This window comes from Camelus dromedarius, chromosome 14, assembly GCF_036321535.1.
Source record: "Camelus dromedarius isolate mCamDro1 chromosome 14, mCamDro1.pat, whole genome shotgun sequence".
Taxonomy (NCBI): Eukaryota; Metazoa; Chordata; class Mammalia; order Artiodactyla; family Camelidae; genus Camelus; species Camelus dromedarius.
The window spans coordinates 14,379,227-14,393,473 of record NC_087449.1 but is presented as its reverse complement, the minus strand read 5'-3'; positions in this window follow the sequence as shown (position 1 = coordinate 14,393,473).

Here is a 14,247-nt window from a genome sequence, read left to right as displayed (position 1 = left end):
GCTGCCTGAGGTGTGAAGAGAGACCTGGAAAGATGATGTCAGGCTGAACTCCCTCAGCCCAAGATCAGGTAGACACCGAGGCCTTGGTGTAAGGTTCCTGTGGCCAAGGGCACAGGTGTGCTCTCAGGGCTAACATGTGCTCTCTAGGTAAGGGCATGGGTGATGGCAGGTGATGAGCCAATGATGTGATTTGACTGCCAAAGCTTATTCTCTTGCTCTGCATCCGTAGAAATTTGGTGTTTGGCTCAAACGAGTTAGTAGTCTCTCTCATATCTGCATTGTTCAGTCAGATCTGGAGTGTTGTGATCAATTATGGACATCAAAACCCTTAGCATTTTATTTTATCTTATTTGATTTGTTTTTTATTGATTACAAATTTGTTCATAACCATAGTTTAACCCTTGAAGCTCAGAGAAGTATAATATAGGGCACATAGATATATTTCCAAGAGAGGTTAGTTCTGAGATTATGAAATATGTACCATGAGAGTTGATACAGATTAAAAATAAATTATATTGATAAGGGTTGACATGAGTTTCTAGATAATTTATCCCTAATAATTAGGTTATTCTGATTATTGTACTGCCCTTTTCAAAACTGTCAACGAATCCCAGTTTTCTACCAATTTAAGCATGAAATTGGAACACAGTCATTATTGTTATCAACAGTATGCCACACTCTGCCTTCCCCAAAACTGTTAGCATTCTAAAGGGAGACAGCCTGAGTGGTCAGAGAACTCTAAGCAAGGTCATAGGAGGAGCATATTGGAAATGGAGTGATCTTAGCCTGGTAAAGAGAAGATGTAGGAAGGAAAACAAGCTTATGGTTACCAAAGGGGAAGAGGGGGGAGGGACAAATTAGGAGTTTGCCATCAGCAGTTACTAACTACTATATATAAAATAGGTAAACAACAAGGTCCTACTGCATAGCACAGGGAACTATATTCAATACCTGGTAATAACCTTATAGGCTAAAGAAGAATATGGAAAAGAATATATACGTATGATCAAATCACTATTCTGTACACCAGAAACTAACACAACATTGTAAATTAACTATGCTTCAATTTTAAAAAATGTAGGAGAATGAAGATGGCTGTTTGCAAATATCTGAAAAGCTCTCTCATGCAGAAGCACAATTAGACTCGGATAAATGGCTGGGCACTACAGAAAGACAAATTTTAGCTCAATACACAGAAGAGCTTTTAATTACTAGAGCTCTCCATAACTGGAGTAAGCTACCTCAGGCAGAAGCCGTGGAGTAGAAATGAGATAAACAGTTGGTGGAAATGCTGTCTAGAAGGTTGTCTGTTCTGCTCTGACACGTGTTTTAAGTGTGACTTAGTTCGTACTCAGTTGGCCACGAGCGTAATGTTATCAGTATGACATAGACGTTGTGTTGGATCACTTATGGCTCTCACCAGCCCTTTGATGTTCTGCACCATCAAGCAACGGTGACGAAGGGCCCTCACATCGCTGAGCATGGCGAGCCATGGCGGGGTGCAGGGCAGTAGCCAATGTAAACATACTCCAGCTTCTTCTTGGCTCAGTTTGACCTCTAGTCCAACTTAGAAGTGCTTCTTGTGTCATTCTCCCCAATCTTTGTGATTTTTTTTCCATCAAACTAACTTTACGTTTTAAAAAAACTTTGTCTTATATTTTTATTATACCTATTTTTTGAGGATGTAACATTTTTCAAACCATGCTAGTGTTTTTCTGTTGTTACTACTTTTATTAATACCCTGGTTATCAAGTTGCATGTGTTTTCCATGATCTATCCCTTATTTTACCCATAAGCTCTATTTAGGATATAATTTGGAAGAATAAATGATAGAACAGAGTTTCTCTGTTGGGAGGGTTGGATTTATAGCAATGATTCCCAATTCTAACTGCACACCCTAATCATCTAGGGAGCCCTAAAAACTGCAAATTCCTAAGGCCCACCTCAGAGTCTCCCAGGGGCAGGACCTGCGACGTGTTTTTAACAAATTCTTTGCAGTCAGCCTGGAAGTCAGCCTGAGAAGCTGTGATTTGAAATCACTAGACAGATGACCTCTTAGTGCTGCAGTTCTGCCACCTGCCTCCTGACCCATCTATTAAGACGAGACAAATGCTATCCTTGAAATTGTGAAGTAGCAAAATCAGCACTTTGACGTGGACATGGACAGCTGCCCCCAGCGTGGTGAACTTTAGGTATCCTGCACAGTGTGTATGTGACAGCCGGGGGAGTTTTGCAAGATAAGCATCTCTGGTTGAAATAGCCTTCAAATCATAACATTTTTCATACCACAAAAGTTAAGCTCTCCAGAATACTGTGTTTATTAGGTTATTTTAAAAGGTGAGCTTATCTTTCAGCTAGACAGTCAGACATTTGAACCAGTTAGGATCCTTATGAGGCCAGAATGCAAACTGAGAATAGGACGTCAATTTGCAACCATTGTCATCACCGCCAACTCCCTGTTGGCAGAGGACATTTTGACATTATTAAAAATCTTCACTTGTAAGAGCTGCTATGAGAACAGGGAAAGGGGAGCAGGTCAGCACCGAGGTGTGTTAGTCCTGCAGCTGGTCATCGGCTTGGGAGTTGCTCAGGTCAATTTTATGGCCATTAATCTCAATGTCCCAATTATAAAATTTACTTCAAAGGCCATTTGAATGTTATCTGCTCCCCATTTGAGTCTTGTCTTCTCCCTCAGTAAATGTAATTCCACAGTGACTGCTTAGGAGACAAATTTAAGCAGGTAACTTGAACTTTCCCCATGAAATAGGGATCTAACTTTCTGGAAAGTTACCTGTCGCAGTGAAATGTTTTCTCAGTCTTGTATTAAGCATAAATAGACAGCTGAGCTATGCGCCCACTGCTGTCGAATCTTGATAAGAGAAATGCCAGCAGGTTTGAAGAAGAAGAATTAGGAAAACCTGATACAAAGCTGTGCTTCAGTACTTTCAGCAAATTATAGGATATTTTTAACCCATCCTGAGTTGTCTCGGGCGCAGGCAGGTGTATTATGGCGGAACAGAGATGGCGCCCTCCTGTGCGTACTTTAGATGTTTGGCAAAGCAAATTTAAAACAGGAACCTTAACTCACAAATCGAAGATGGAAACATATTTCTTTTAAACATTTCCTTGAAATGAAGAGGTCTGTTTAACAACTGCCCTCAACCCTCAACTGATGTTAAGGTAGGATTGCATTAGAATGGCAAGTGGTCCCTTTTGCAGTCGGGAACGTGCACTTTGCTGGCTTCAGAGTTGTTGTCACCACTTGCCTTGATTTCTTGCTCTTGTCCTTACAACAAAGAGTCAAACCAGAATGGCATTTCCCCAGTCTTGTTCTAGAATAATGTGTGTACAAAATTACACCTTACAGATAAAACAGAGGGCTGAAGATTTAGCCAGCTAAATCAAAATAATGATGATGATGATGATGATGATGATGATGATGATGATGATGATGATGATGATAATAATAATAATAGAAAGGGAAAAAGAGTGAAAACAAGCCTCAGGTGGAAATCAGAATCTCGGCTACCCTCTGCCCTAAGTAAGCAAATGAAGTAAATGCAAAATTTTTACTGAACCCCAAATTCTCTTAAATGAACAAGACTGAATTGAAATTTTTAATAGTCTCTAGGTTGCTTATTGAAGGAGTGACTCTAAACAGGGGCAATCAAATGAATGATTTCACAAAAAATGTCTATATATATACTGAAAATGAAAGCAAGAAATAAGAGAAGAGGAAGAATTGGGGAGAAGGGAAGAGAGAGAAAAAGAGATTGAGGATGGAAAGAGGAAAGAATGTGTTACATTGTGTGTAGCAGCATCTTAGAAACATCACTAGAAAATGACTGTTCCTTTTCCAGGAAGTTAAATTAAATATCAAAACATTTGGTTGTTCTTTTTCTGCTCCATTGTGAGTTCCCTCCCTTGTGATTCATCTTCTTCCAGAGTATTATCACACACCTAGCAGCTGCTCGATTAATTGTGGAAGCAGGGATGGCAGGGCGATATCTGCTTTTGTATTTTAAAATTTATTTTCATCTATTTTTTGAACAAGTATTTTATTCATGTGTGTTAGGGACTGAAATGTCCCACCAAAATCCATGTGTTGAAGACCTAACTCCCAAATGTGACTAGGGTGGGGCCTTTAAGGAGACCTCAAAGGTTATAAAGGTGAGACCCTAATCCGATAGGACTGGTGTCCTTCTAAGAAGGGGAAGAGGTAGAGGAGTGTAGTCATGCAGAGGAAAGGCCACGTGAGGACACAGCTGGAAGGCGCTGTCTGCAAGCCAGGAAGAGAGGTCTCACCAGAGGCCAATCCTGCTGGCACCTTGATCTTGGACTTCCAGCCTCCAGAACAGTGAGAAAATAAATGTCTGTGGTTTAAGCCACCCAGTCTGTGGTGTTCTGTATGGCAGCCCAAACAGACTAGTACAACATGGTTCAAAGATTAGAAGGTAAAATGAAAGTCTTGCTCCTACTCTTGCCTCTTTCTCAACTCCTTCGCTATGATTTCAGCCTAAAATTACTGGCTTTGCCAGGAGATGGCGTTGGTTTGCCTGAGAGCTTAGTTATGGGCCTCCCAATGTTTGCCTTTGAGAGTTCCAAGACGCCCACCTCTTCTCAATCTATAAATTCCATATTACTCCCAGATGATGTGTTTCTAGTAGTTACTACAGAAAACTAGTTAGAGCAGTGTATTAAAAATGAAACAAGGAGCCCCTTTACTTCGGTAAGACCTTTTCCGTTAGACATGCACGTGACACCCTCTGGAAAGGCTCACAGTGGACGGTGCTCGGGTTGAAGGCTGGACTTTGAGAGGTCTCTTGACCCACTGCCTGCCAAGCATTGTCGCTATCACAGATTAAAACAGGATGGAAGAAAACTGCTCTCCAGGACTCTCTCCTAGTCTAGAAAAAGGAGCAGCATCTTTCTTGCTCATTAGTTTAAACTTAACCACACAATAAAATATGACAAGATCTCCATTCTTAGTCCATTTAGGAGAACCAGCCAGGCCTGGATGTACCTTTAGTTCCTGAGACACAAGAGTCTGGAGTCTAACGAACCTGAGTTCAAATCTTGGATTCCAATACTTACTTGCCAAACGACTGTATTCAGGTTTCCAAGTGTCTCTAAGTCTCATTTTCCTCATATGTGATATAGGAATATTGTTTGTCGCTACCTCATAGGGTTGGTATGAAGATTAAATGAGATGATAGACGTGCAGAACTTTTTACTCTGCCTTACAGTGCGGCAAGCACTCAGTATTTGTGTTTCTGTAACCCCGCAGAGTCCGTGTCCAGCACAGATTCACCACAGGTAAGCGACCTTTTGGCACACAGACCAATTTAGGACATATTAAATATTTATGGGCCACTTTGAAAATGGAAACTTAAAATATATTTAAGTTCCTTGGAAAGAATGTCTATCCATACAAATTAAATTATCCACTCTGCTTAATGGAAGCGAGACAGTGAGAAGATGGCACTACTTAGCATCCATGGGAATTTTGTTATTGTGGCACAACTCTCCAGTCTTTCATCCTGAAATCAGCCCATGGGCCAAAAGGGCCCCTTAAACCATAGGTTACTCCACTCTGGAACACAAAGCTAATAGCTGACCTAGAATTTGACAGATTAGAATGACTCACTTTTGGTCAACATCAATAAATCAGTAAGTAGGACGTGAAACCATGCTGAATACATTCAGTATCATTGCTTCAATTCTCAGTCTCTTCTCACCACCCAAACATTTTGCTTAATGAGACCCATATTCTTCTTATAAAATGAGTTTATAAGAAATGTTTTTAAAATAGTGATCTGAATCAGAATCATACAAGAGGCTTGTTAAAATGCAGATTTTTGAGGGAGGGCTGGTCCTGGGAATGTACAATAAAAAGACAGCAAATAACGCCAAAGTTAGAGACTCATTGCCCTAAAACATATAGAAGTTGGCATTTCAAGCCTCTTCCTTAAGCTTTCTGCTTTTGTTTGTTTCTTTGTTTGGGAGGGGGGCACATTTTACAAACAAGAAATCACTACAATGTTAGGCTAGAGCAGTGATTTCAAATCCCAGGACCCACCTGCTTCTGCTTTCAAAGTGGGATTCAAAGCTATGGAGTGAGGCTCAGATCATTCTTATGTTTCTCCAGGAATTACTGTTCTGGAATTCCTGATTTTATCCAAATGTATGTGATTTGTAAAATAGTCCTTCTGAATAGAAGGCAAATATCTTTCTTTTGTTCATTCTTTTCTTAAAAAGTAGATTACAATATGTTTTATCCCACCGTGGCCTTAAGAGAAAACCTGATCTCAAACCTTTATCTGATGGAGTACTTGGCACCCTGAAAAATAATGAAACGTTTGGAATGTTCAAAACCAATCTAGAAATTTCCACTTTTGCAAATATTTCTTCATACTACAGGATCTGAACAAACAAATCCCATTCTCTAGGCTGAGTTAAATCAAATAACTGTCCTAGTGCACTAATCCAGATTTGAAGTCAACTGCGGACCTGCCCCACTTCCATAGCCAACAGCCTGGGAGAAGCACATTCTACTTTGCGTCAGTAAAACCATCTTTTCCTCCCCTGCGGGGAAGCCTTCCTCCGTGGGTATCACCTCAGTTGGTTCACCTATTTTTTAAGTTAAATAATTGGCTTCTATGTAACCGGAGGGGCTCAATTATCTTAACATTTTCACTGGCTTCTTAGTGGGTATCTTCAACAATGACATACATGAGGACAAAGAACAAACACTTCTCTGAAGGTCCTTATGAAGGTGAGTCTTTTTTGAAATTACCAGGGCTTGATACTCAACTTCTCAGCAAGGATAGGTGTCCTTCCTGTAAGAAGAAAATTCAATATTCAGCAAATGTTTGTTGACTTAGAGTCCTAAGTCTCAAGGAATAAGAATGAATAAGGCTTAGGACTTTGCCTGAAGTCATGAGTGGGAAACAACGCTTATTTTCATGGCCCTACTAGTAGGTGGTGAACCAGGAGCAGTGGGAGCCCCATTCAGGAAATAATTCGTCCACCTGGGAAGTGAGAGCAGTGGTAGAGGCTCAAGGAAATTGTTGCATTATAGAAGAGGACAGCTGCATTTTGGTTGGGGATGCTTTCCAGTATTTGAAGGCAACTCTTTTGTTTCACATTGTAATGGGGAAGGGAGCGAGTGGTGGGGAGAAAGGTCTACTTGTTCATTTTCCATCTGTGGTAGAGTATTTGACTTCTGAGAGTTTAAAGTTGGCGTTTTTGAAGTTTCACTTAAGATCAGTCTTACGGTTTTCAATTGGCAACGATGTGAGGTGTCCCAGATGATCTCTTTCACATTTTAGTTACACGTTGTGATGACAGCTACCTCAATAGCTACTGCAAATGGCTGAACCACTTGCCAAATTTTGAAAAGCAGATCATTAATCCAAAGGGTGTGACATTGAATTGACATACAACCAGTAATTACAAATGCAGTTTTAGCACCAGATTCTTCATCTAAGCAATTTGCCAGAACCCTTTGCATAAATCAATAGTTAAGACGATCTTTAAAGTTCCCCAGTTAGCCATTGATGCAACTTTTCTGGTTATTGGCTATGCATAGACATTGGTAATCTACACAGAGTCTAATCAAGTTGTCCAATTTATATGCTGAGACCACTGGGGAAACCCAGGAACTTTCAGAGAAGGGTTAGTTATCTCTGGGATTGTTATTTCTTTCACTTTATTTCTCATGTCACCTCATAATTTCTTATGAGCCTTAACCTATATGCTATATCAGGTCATTCATCTCTAGTATCTTGAGACAAAATAATTCTGCTAGCTTTGCTCTGAATCATTTCTGTGAGTTCACTTAACACAGACATAATTCTTTCCCCATCAGACTGAGGAATGCCCTAAAATTCCCTTAGTCACTCGGGGCTGCATTCTTTAGGATAGCACCAGTGTAACTCTTGCTTTCTCTAATTCTGGTTCATCAGAGCAGGTATATAACAATGACCACCTTTCATGGAATAGTCTACAATTACAATGTTTAATGTACATTGTTTCATTGGATCCTCAGGGTGAACTTGCAAAACATATATATAATATGTATGTGTATATAGTGTATATATATTCTATATATATTGTTTTTTACAGATGGTGTTGCAGTCACAGTGCAAGGGCAGTAACCCAAGGTTACTAAACCACTGAGTGGTAAACTTGGGATTTTAACCAATCTGTGGTTCCAAAGCCTATTTTGATAAAACTCATAAAATAAAGGGTTTAGCTAAGTCCCTTGCCTATTTTATATAAACCCCTTTAAATTTATTAAGAAGTTTATTAGTTAGAAGTATTGTGATTGCTAGTGATAAAAACCCAACTTAAACTAGTTTAGTCGAAAGTGGGATTCTGTTGGTTCACTTGTCTGTGGGAGAAAGCAGTGGCGCATCTAAACACAGGCACGCTGGAGCCAGGGACTTGCTCTGCCATGCCTCCCTTTCTCCCCGTCTCTTGCCTTTTCTCGTTGCACACTAGAGAACAGGTGCTGGTAAGAATATGGAGAAAAAGGAGACTTTGTACACTGTTGGTGAGAATGACAACTAGTATAGTCACAAATGGAAAATAGTATGAAGGTTCCTCAAGAAATTAAAAGCACAACTACTATATGATTCAGCAATCCAACTTCTGGGCTTATATCTGAAGTAAATGAGACCATTATCTTGAAGGGCTATTTGCACTCCCATGTTCATTGCAGCATTATTCACAATAAGCCAAGATATGGAAACAACCTAAGTGTCCATTAGTGAATGAATGGGTCAAGAAAATGTGTATGTGTGTGTGTGTGTATGTGTATACACACACACACAGTGGAATGTCATTCAGCCTTAAAAAAAAAAAAAAAAAGGGAATCCTGTCATTTGCAACAACGTGGATGAAACTGGAGGGCATTATGTTAAGTGAAATAAGCCAACAGAGAAAGACAAAATACTGCACAGTATCACTTATATGTGGAATCAAAAAAAAAGGGCAAACTCATAGAAGAGAAAAGTGGTTGCCGGGGCCTGGGGTGAGGGTGAGGTAAGTAGGGAGAGGTTGGTGAAAGGGTGTAAACTTTGACTTATAAGTGAATAAGATCTGAGGATCTAATGTATAACATGTCAATTGTAATTGACAACACTGTGTTGCATACTTTAAATGTGCTAAGACAGTAGAATTTAAATGTTCTCACCAAAAAGAAAGAGTAAATATGTGAGGTAAGGTATGTGTTAAAAAATGCAAAAAATACTTTTTTTAACTGACTTCCTCCACTTGGTGGGAAACAAAGCCTCTAGCAGTGTCCTTGCCTGGTTTGGGTCATGTGCTCAGCTTTGGGCTCATCAGCTGTGGCCAAGAGAATCCTACCACATGCAGCCCTGATCAGAAACTTTACCTCTGTTAAGTCGGGGAGAAAGAAGTTTCTGAAAAGAAGGGAGTTAGCATTCCCAGGAGGAGGGTCACGTGACCACTATACTGGGACTTTGGTGAGATTTCTAAATCTAGGCTCTAGCCACCTAGTCCTTAGTTTTATAAGGGAACCTCCTCATATAATTTTTGACTTACATCTTTATAAGGATAGAAATGCATTTACCATGCCCCTAATTTAAATAATAATTTCTGATTTTCTTATGCCCTAACCACATTTCCTTATGTGTATCACACCTACTATGATGCCTAGCACCCAACAGCTGTTCAACTACTATTCTTCAAAGTATAAATACATTTCACCCATTTTCACCTTCATCCCACTGCTTCACTTGCAAAATAATGTATTTGACACTATTGATCCTCTAAAATAATAGGTTAAAGTGGTAAGGATTCTGTGGTTTTCTTGGGGAAACATCTCTATACGTAAAAAGCAAATTTAACCTGTCATCGAGATGCCCATCCACATCAGTCATAAACCTAATTCTGACCCCAGCTCTGCAGCTTAATACATGACGTCAGCCTCCTGACAGATCCCTGTGGGTGACAAGGTGGATATGTACCTGGAGCAGAGGCCAGGTCAAGGAATCTCATAGAAAAAACTTCAATCCATCAAACAAAACTAGTTAAAAGCAATTCAAGTCTTTATTGGAGACTCAGAAAATATATGAAGAGATCTAATTTGTAACCCTGACTATATATACTTTAAATTTTTGTCTTCATTCCTCTTGTGTTTAATTAACTCAAAAATATTTATTAAATGTCTCTTATGTGCCATGCATGGTTCCAGAGTGGACAAGAGTCCAATGCCCATAGAACTTGTATATCTTCCTTCCCCCTAACCCCCTCCATACCCCTTGCATTCAACTCTTAACCTCAAACTGCTGCCAAGTCCAGCCAGATGGGGCTTTTGACTCCCCCTCTCTTTCAAGGTCTTCTTTAATCCTGTGTTGGTTTTTTTTAAAAGTTTTTTTCTAACAAGTACATGTGAAATCTAGTGACTGATAGGCAGCTCTTATCCTCCCTGGGAGCTGGTGGGGATGGGGATGGGGAGGGAGAAAGAGCTGCTCTGCATGGACAGACTGCAAACACTGCCACAGACAGAGTCATTATCTTTTCTTCTAACTGCATGAAATTTAAAAAAATGTTTTTCTGTGTTTCAGAGACTGAAGAAGGGGAAAAAAGGGGAGGAAAATGGAGGGAAAAGAGATGGTAGAAATCAAGAGAATGGTTGGCAGCTGAGGAAATGGGAAGGAGAGAGAGGAGATTCCAGGCAACCTCTCTGCCTCCTGATCTCTGTCTCCACTCCCCAAGTGCCTTATATGCCAGTCTTCCCCTTCCTTCCACTATCATGAAGGGCGCATGGTGTATTTTTCTCATACCACTTTGTGCTACTGACAGCACAGGATTTAGTTTTGGAAAGATGTGAAATGGCAGGAAAATGCAGGGGGGAAAATGGTTGAATGCAAAAGGAAACATAAGAATTAACCAGTAAAATGGCTGAAAATAATATTCCAGGATTTGGGGGTCATTGACATTCTCCTTTAATGTATTGGAGCCTAATCTAGTAACTTCACTTGGCTTTCCCAACCAGGTGTCCCTTTTCCAAATATTCCAGAAGAAAGCAAAGTGACAGCTTTCAAAAGGCCAATTTTCATGTACTTTGATGAAATCTGTAGGCTTCATTTCTTGAAGCCCAAGGATATTTCTTCCTATAGACATAAGAATACTGCTGAATTCTTAAACAGAGTAAAATTTGAAAGAAATAATGTTTAAATTCTTTTAGGGTGAAAGCAGAACTTTCCTTGAGCTGATGCTAAAGCACTGTGAGGAGATAGTGTGTATTTTCAAATAAACTTCGAAGAATTCACGAAATCTGGAAAGGGTGTAAGAGCACACTGCCTATCGCTGAGCTTCATTAAGGCTTATCACAGGGTTAGAAGAAATTGATGTAGACTTGCATGAACATCAGAAGCTTTCTTTTATTAGAAAACGCTTGCAGTTTTGAAAGTCCCTTATAATTTAAAGATCCAAGTTATAGGTTAGTTATCAGGCATCTAAATCTGGCAGTGGAAGCAGGTGAGAAGATTATATCTGCCCAGAACCTCATCATTAGATTTTCCAGATACCTTCTTATTTTTGACAGTTGCCTCATTCCAATGGAGGAAGTCTTTTAAATTTCTGTCTAAATTGGACTGGCATCTTCACATACATTGGCAGTATTTAAAAATTCACTTATTTTTAAGAATGTGGGAATTAAAAAAAAAACATAGTATATGCAAACTATTGGATCAGGAAAGTTCCCTGCAATCTGGATGTGTTCTATCTATAGCATTTAACAAACGCCTAGCTGTCACTCAGAAAAGATAGCTAATCTTCAGGTTAATCTAAAATACCAACTTGAAGTCTGATTTAGTTTTTCTAAGTTGGTCTGGTAACTAAATAGTTTGTACTTGCAAGATAGGAGGGAGAAAAATGATGGAAGTGTTTCAAATTTAATTTAATTTAATTCCATATACTTTAAAATTTACATTGAACATTAAAGAGTTCTTCAAGCAAATGTTGAATATTAGTCTGCCATTTAACATTAGACTTAATGTACTCAAGTCCCCAAATCAGATTGCCGCTAAACAGGATATTAAACAGTGTTATTCAACTCAGATTCATTTTATTTATTTATTTTTATGGTTTTTAATTTTTTTTATTGAAGTATAGTTGATTTACAGGGTTACAGAGTTTTGTGTTAGTTTCTGGTGTACAGCATAGTGATTCAATTATACATATATATATTCTTTTTCATTGTAGGTTATTACAAGCTATTGAATATAGTTCCCTGTGCTATACAGTGGGACCTTGTTGTTGAGAGTTATGTTTTATTCAGCAGACTTTCCGAGGACTTTGAGCCCAGGAGATAGCCTCTCAGATAGCTCTTTATTTTAGACCATGATAACCAAATACTGATGACTACCTTTGCTGAGTAAAGCTGTTGTCTTTGTCTGTTTAAGCTGCTATAACACAATATCAGAGACTGGGTTACTTATTAACAATAGAAATTAATTTCTTACTGTTCTCGAGACTGGAAGTCCAGGATCGAGGTGCTGGCAGATTCAATGTCTGGTGAAACCCTGCTTTCTGGTTCATAAATGGTGCCTTCTCTCCATGTCCTCACATGATGGAAGGGGCTAGGGACCTCTCTGGCATCTCTTTTGTAAGGGCATTAATCACTTCCCAAAGACCCCACCTCCTAATACCTTCACATTGGGCATTAGGTTTTCACCATAGGAATTTTGGGGAGACACTACCACTAGACCACAACAGCTGTGGGTCAGAAGTCAATAGGGTTCAGGGGTTTTAGGTAGAGTAGTTCCTTGGGGATTTTGTAAAAATCGTTCATGGGACTAAAGCAGAGCTGGAATTCACTTTCCTGGTATTTGAAATCTGTCCTAAGTATATAGATGGGGGTTTGAAGGTAACTGGCTTCTTGGGCAATGTTTATTGCCTAGCCTGGATCCTTGCCTCTTGTCCCTTTCTATCAGAACCTGGATTTTGTTTGGGTATTTCCTCCTCTCTCATGTAGTCATGTGTTTTGGGAGAAGCTGACCTCAAACCCAGCACTAAGGGTGGGTCCGATTGGCTGAAATATCATAAATATAAAGGTTAATAATTAACCTTCTTAATATTTGGTTCAGTGATAGACATGTGACTCAGCTGTGAATGACTGAAACCAGTGAAACCAGAGGCAAGGTCTGATGGGTGAGGGTGGGAGAGGGCTTCTGAGGAGCATTCCTGAGAGAGAGTTGTAAGATGATATATTTCCCTACTTCTCTGAATCTTGTTGTATCTGGATGTGATGCATGGAACAGCTGCAGCCATTTTGGTACCATCCTGAGGATGATGCTGACACTGAGAAAGGTACAGAGGAATTGGAAAGAACCTGGGTCTTTGATGGCAGTGATAAGCCACTGAATCAACTACCTCTAGACTTCTTCCTTTGTGAGACAGTAAATTTTCCTATTATTATACTACTGGGTTCCTTTTACTGCCAGCCAAATGGACTGTAACTGATAAAACTGTCCAAGGGGATTTTGAGCCTTGGTTGATTCAGTGGCTGAAATAGCGTTTCTAGTGCCAGAACTTAAAATAATATGGGCTTTAACTATTCTATCACAGATGAAAGCAGTATGAGACAGCTTAGTTTGAGTATATGCCATTCTGAGCAAGAATCAAAGCTAGTCTCTGTGATCTGGGGTGATCCAGCAAACTTCAGTGTCACTTATTAAATTGGGCTAAAAGTGCCTCTATTTCTCAGGAGAGCTTTCAGGATAAATTAAATTATATAGTTTTAAAGTACTTTTAGAAGAAAGATATGTCATGAATTCAAATAATGATAGCCCTTTCTGACATGTCTTTATATCCACACAGGAACAAAGGCTTATAACATTTCCTCTCCTGTGTCTACAGGGTAATCATGCTTGCATGCTACTATAATTTCAGTGATAATAATGAAACAATATTTAAGGATGTTATAGAAAAAAATCTTTTCAGAGATGTTCTCCCCAGATCCATTTAAATTACACTCAGACCGAATACCCACACATATGTAACACATAAAGCACTAAGGATTTCAGTGCTAGACTTCTGACATACCAGTTGAGTCCTCATTCTATGACATCATGCAAAATCCACAGAATGTTTTTGAAGCGAGTTTGAAGAAGTTAAAAATTCAGTTATTTTAAGAGGAGAAACATGCTGTGCTTATGGATAAGATTCAAATTGAGACACACTAAATTTTCACAAGTAGGAAAATGAATGAAT